Source organism: Rattus rattus, chromosome 2, assembly GCF_011064425.1.
Source record: "Rattus rattus isolate New Zealand chromosome 2, Rrattus_CSIRO_v1, whole genome shotgun sequence".
Taxonomy (NCBI): domain Eukaryota; kingdom Metazoa; phylum Chordata; class Mammalia; order Rodentia; family Muridae; genus Rattus; species Rattus rattus.
Genome location: NC_046155.1, coordinates 101,265,934 through 101,272,724, shown reverse-complemented (window position 1 = coordinate 101,272,724; position 6,791 = coordinate 101,265,934).

Genomic DNA, 6,791 nt, shown 5'->3' with positions numbered 1-6,791 from the left:
ATGGGGGGGGCGGCTTTGTGTGTGTTTTAGTTTGGAAACTAGGATTCGAATGCTACAGTGACTTTGTTTTGTAGATTCGAATGCTACAGTGACTTTGTTTTGTAATAAAGGTTTTTGGGATGGTATCAGTTGGGTGAAAAAAAGATTTATCTTACCAGACAGGTTCTAACCTACATTGAAAAATATCCATGGTCAACAATGAAAAGGCAAAACTAAACCTGTTCCTAATGCATTAAATGTGTATGTTTCGAGTGTATATGTTCCTGGGGGACCAGGATGTACAAGGAAGATGTGCTAGTGTCTATCATAGAGTGAAGACTAGATGGAAGAATGTTTGTTAAAAGGACTAAATGTGTAATTTGATGGTAGAGTTATTTTTTTCACTTTTTTTTGTGCTACTCTGTGACCACAAACTTACAAAGAGCCAGGATGGTGGTGCCTTCCTTTAATTCCAAGCACTCAGTAGGCATCCTGGTCTACATAGTTTCAGGACAGCCAGAGCTATGTAGAAAGACCTGTCTCAAAAAAGAATAAGTAAATTGCCAGGCATGGTGGCCCTCAGCAGGTAGGTATTAGAATTTGAGGTCAGCCTGGTCCAGAGAGTGAGTTCCTGGAGAGCAGAGCTTACACAAAGAAACACTCTCTGGGGGAGGAGGGGTGGGGGCAAAGAAAGCTTAATGTGGTACTTCAAACATGGCGTGGTGGAGCTGAAGTTACTAAAGAGAATTAACTGGACTAACCATCTTTTCCGTTTTATTTAGACATAAGCTGTGGTCCTTTCTAGTATTACAACTCAGACTGGGTTAGCATAGATGAAACCCTAAGTCAGTATCCACCCAAACCCGCACCAACCAAAACATGTCTGAGAGAAGCTTTGCTTTCCAGTTTCTTTAATAGGTGAATAGTTTTTCCATGCATGTGGCTTATATTTGTACTAACCTGGTACTGCTGGCCATTGATCTATTCAGCATGCAGCTGGCTTTGAACTCGGTCCAGAACGTTAGAATGTGTAGAGGGTGCTAACCATAGGGTTACTGCAACTTGAAATAAGCATTCTTTTTGCCAGGTACTTGGTAAAACTTTGGACAAATAGCTACCCAATTAACCTCCGATGCTATCTCCAGGTTTAGCAGCCACCTCCAGGAAGGACAGAGGTTCATTATCTATGTCTCTTGTCCCTCAGAACATCTCTCAGTAGAGCATTAGGCTCTACCTTAATTTACCATTGGTTTGCTATAGGTAATGTCACCTTAACACAACTGAATTAATAGTAATGCCATTAAAAACATGTTAAATTGTTTTGAAAAGATAAAGTTATATAGAGGAAGGAGGTGGTTCACTGGGTAAAGAGCTAACTGTGCAAGCAGGAGGACCTAAATTTCAATCCTTAGCACCCTTGAAGAAAGGCATACACTGTGATGCATGTCGGTAACTCCAGTGGTGAGGATTCAGACGTAGGTGAGTCTCTGGGACAGGCTGGCCAGCCAGCTGAGCCAAAATGGCATGCTTCCATTTCACTGAGAGGAACTCAGTAAGGTGAAGGGCAATAAAGGAAGACAGTGTTGACCTTTAGCTTACACACACACACACACACACACACACACACACACACACACACACACACACCAATAACATCAAATTAGTATCAATGCAATTTCTTAAGTATACTTCATAATATAAATGTGTTGCTTGGTATGATTATCACAATATATGCCTCTCCCCTTTTTGTTATTAAAGAAAGTGACCACTTAAACACTACTATAATTCTGTTTGTCCTAGATCAAGAGGTAGAAAATATGTGTTATTCCTACATCCATTTTCCAAAACCTTGGTGATGTAAATGTACCAGGGGGAAGTACATGGGTTTTTAAGATACAATTTGTTATTGGTGCATCGCCTCAGACGATTTACGACTAAGCAGACCAACCTTATGACAGGAGGAGAGCCTGGTACCCAACTGATGCAGATGAACAAAGGGCGAAGGGCAGTGTTCCTGGGGGAAGTAATCTGTGGAAGAGGGATTTGATTGAATAGACAGACTGAGAAAGACAGAATGCAAAGGAGGAAGTCATGCAGAAAATTTGGACGACAGAAGTGTGGTGTGATTTGCTGTAGTCAAAAGGAACCAAGTCACATGACCTCAGTGGAATGGAAAATGATGCATTAGTGAAAGGCAACTAGGTTTTGAGTAGCACAGGGACTTGATTTTAAAGAGGCATATGTGGGACTTGGGGATACTTGTCAGTGTTTAAAATGGCTCGAAAGGAATTTGGACTGGAATTTAAAAGGCAGAACCATTGTGGAACAGAGTCTATTCTGTCCTACTAGAGTTATGGAGATTCTCTATAACCTCATTTTAATAGTAGCTGTAAGCAAACACCTTTAAATGGCAACTCTCCTGCCTCAAGTCACAGAATGAGTAAAGTTGGGAGAGGGTCGGTGGCAAGATGAAGCTGATGACTGAAGGCAAGGGGACTCACGGGACAGCGCATTTGGGGTGGTGTGGAGCATGTACCCGACTGGGGTCTCTGAGGAGTCGCTGGGCACCACACCTGTCTTACCTTTCAGGCACTAAGAATTGCTAAGGAGACAGCTCGCACGACCAGATTTTGGTGTCTATCCTGCCATATTTCACTTTTTAGGAAGCACCTTTCTTTCCTTCACATTTTCAAGAAATTCCATCTCTATAAGTCCTCTATGAGCACATTCTTGGAGTCTGGGGAGAGGGGCAAAGGAGGGAGCACTTTGTCATTGAGCTCAAGGCTACCTGAGTAATTTTTAGAGGAGTAGAAGACTTTACTGTGTGGTACTTTGGGCTTTCTCTGGTTTACGACTTGTGGGAAAATAGGTCCCCTTTGTGTGCTGTTTCCTATTCCTCAAATTTTGAAAAGACATAGTTCTTTGTCAGCAGAACGCTTGCTAAGTGCGGTCCTCTGGTCGTGACAGCTTAGGAAGTACATGGAAATTATAGTTTACAGTGTGAAATGGAAGGGCATGAAGCTTTTATCTTAAGGTAAGCCTAAGTAGCTGGAACTGAATCAAGGGTCTACAGATGATGTAACGTTTACAGGCAACTTCATCTAAAATAGATAAAGCTGTGAAATGACTGGTTGCTGGAACCATGCATCATCAGCCAATCCCGTACTTAAGTCATTTGTTTGTAACCAATAAACATTCCCTCCTATGTTTGTTTTAAGCTGATACTTTTTCTTCTAGTATCTCTTTGTCTCTGTCCCTGTCTGTCTCGTCTCTCTCTCTCTCATTCTTTCTCTCCATGATATATATATATATATATATATATATATATATATATAATTACTTTTGCAAAATTTAAGCATTCTGCATAACCATACCTCCAGATACATTACCTTTAAAAATGGTGTCTCGACACCCGCGGATCCCGGCCCGCAGCAGCTCTCTGCTCCCAGAACCCGTGGGAGAGATACCTTACCGCCTGGTCAGGTGGGCACTCCTGAGGCTGCAGAGCAGAAGAGACCACCAACACTGCCCACCCCTGCCCACATCCCTGGCCCAAGAGGAAACTGTATAAGGCCTCTGGGCTCCCGTGGGAGAGGGCCCAGGTGAGGCAGGAGCCCTGCCTGAGACACCGCCGGAACCTGAAGGAAACAGACCGGATAAACAGTTCTCTGCACCCAAATCCCGTGGGAAGGAGAGCTAAACCTTCAGAGAGGCAGACACGCCTGCGAAACCAGAAGAGACTGCTCTCTACACACATTGCTGATTCAGAGGAAAACACGGAGGCCATCTGGAACCCTGGTGCACGGAGGCTCCCGGAAGAGGCGGCGCAGATCTTCCTGGGTGCTGCCACCTCGGAGAGCCCGTGGGCAGCACCCCGCGAGCGAACTTGAGCCTCGGGACCACAGGTAAGACCAACTTTTCTGCTGCAAGTGACCTGCCTGGTGAACTCAAGACACAGGCCCACAGGAACAGCTGAAGACCTGTAGAGGGGAAAAACTACACGCACGAAAGCAGAACACTCTGTCCCCAATACTGGCAGAAAGAAAACAGTAAAACAGGTCTACAGCACTCCTGACACACAGGCTTATAGGACAGTCTAGCCACTGTCAGAAATAGCAGAACAAAGTAACACTAGAGATAATCTGATGGCGAGAGGCAAGCGCAGGAACCCAAGCAACAGAAACCAAGACTACATGACATCATCGGAACCCAATTCTCCCACCAAAACAAACATGGAATATCCAAACACACCAGAAAAGCAAGATCTAGTTTCAAAATCATATTTGATCATGATGCTGGAGGACTTCAAGAAAGACGTGAAGAACTCCCTTAGAGAAACACAGGAAAACATTAATAAACAAGTAGAAGCCTACAGAGAGGAATCGCAAAAATCCCTGAAAGAATTCCAGGAAAACACAATCAAACAGTTGAAGGAATTAAAAATGGAAATAGAAGCAATCAAGAAAGAACACATGGAAATAACCCTGGATATAGAAAACCAAAAGAAGAGACAAGGAGCTGTAGATACAAGCTTCACCAACAGAATACAAGAGATGGAAGAGAGAATCTCAGGAGCAGAAGATTCCATAGAAATCATTGACTCAACTGTCAAAGATAATGTAAAGCGGTAAAGCTACTGGTCCAAAACATACAGGAAATCCAGGACTCAATGAGAAGATCAAACCTAAGGATAATAGGTATAGAAGAGAGTGAAGACTCCCAGCTCAAAGGACCAGTAAATATCTTCAACAAAATCATAGAAGAAAACTTCCTAACCTAAAAAAAGAGATACCCATAGGCATACAAGAAGCCTACAGAACTCCAAATAGATTGGACCAGAAAAGAAACACCTCCCGTCACATAATAGTCAAAACACTAAACGCTCAAAATAAAGAAAGAATATTAAAAGCAGTAAGGGAAAAAGGTCAAGTAACATATAAAGGCAGACCTATCAGAATCACACCAGACTTTTCGCCAGAAACTATGAAGGCCAGAAGATCCTGGACTGATGTCATACAGAACCCTAAGAGAACACAAATGCCAGCCCAGGCTACTGTATCCTGCAAAACTCTCAATTAACATAGATGGAGAAACCAAGATATTCCATGACAAAACCAAATTTACACAATATCTTTCTACAAATCCAGCACTACAAAGGATAATAAATGGTAAAGCCCAACATAAGGAGGCAAGCTATACCCAAGAAGAGGCAAGAAACTAATCGTCTTGGCAACAAAACAAAGAGAAGAAAAGCACACAAACACAACCTCACATCCAAATATGAATATAACAGGAAGCAATAATCACTATTCCTTAATATCTCTCAACATCAATGGCCTCAACTCCCCAATAAAAAGACATAGATTAACAAACTGGATACGCAAAGAGGACCCTGCATTCTGCTGCCTACAGGAAACACACCTCAGAGACAAAGACAGACACTACCTCAGAGTGAAAGGCTGGGAAACAACTTTCCAAGCAAATGGTCTGAAGAAGCAAGCTGGAGTAGCCATTCTAATATCAAATAAAATCAATTTCCAACTAAAAGTCATCAAAAAAGATAAGGAAGGACACTTTATATTCATCAAAGGAAAAATCCACCAAGATGAACTCTCAATCCTAAATATCTATGCCCCAAATACAAGGGCACCTACATACGTAAAAGAAACCTTACTAAAGCTCAAAACACACATTGCACCTCACACAATAATAGTAGGAGATTTCAACACCCCCTCTCATCAACGGACAGATCATGGAAACAGAAATTAAACAGAGACGTAGACAGACTAAGAGAAGTCATGAGCCAAATGGACTTAACGGATATTTATAGAACGTTCTACCCTAAAGCAAAAGGATATACCTTCTTCTCAGCTCCTCATGGTACTTTCTCCAAAATTGACCATATAATTGGTCAAAAAACAGGCCTCAACAGATACAGAAAGATAGAAATAATCCCATGTGTGCTATCGGACCACCACGGCCTAAAGCTGGTCTTCAATAACAATAAGGGAAGAATGCCCACATATACGTGGAAACTGAACAATGCTCTACTCAATGATAACCTGGTCAAGGAAGAAATAAAGAAAGAAATTAAAAACTTTTTAGAATTTAATGAAAATGAAGGTACAACATACCCAATCTTATGGGACACAATGAAAGCTGAGCTAAGAGGAAAAATCATAGCGCTGAGTGCCTGCAGAAAGAAACAGGAAAGAGCATATGTCAGCAGCTTGACAACACAACTGAAGGCGCACGAACAAAAAGAAGCAAATACACCCAGGAGGAGTAGAAGGCAGGAAATAATCAAACTCAGAGCTGAAATCAACCAAGTAGAAACAAAAGGACCATAGAAAGAATCAACAGAACCAAAAGTTGGTTCTTTGAGAAAATCAACAAGATAGATAAACCCCTAGCCAGACTAACGAGAGGACACAGAGAGTGTGTCCAAATTAACAAAATCAGAAATGAAAAGGGAGACATAACTACAGATTCAGAGGAAATTCAAAAAATCATCAGATCTTACTATAAAAGCCTATATTCAACAAAACTTGAAAATCTACAGGAAATGGACAATTTCCTAGACAGATACCAGGTACCGAAGTTAAATCAGGAACGGATAAACCAGTTAAACAACCCCATAACTCCTAAGGAAATAGAAGCAGTCATTAAAGGTCTCCCAACCAAAAAGAGCCCAGGTCCAGACGGGTTTAGTGCAGAATTCTATCAGACCTTCATAGGAGACCTCATACCAATATTATCCAAACTATTCCACAAAATTGAAACAGATGGAGCACTACCGAATTCCTTCTATG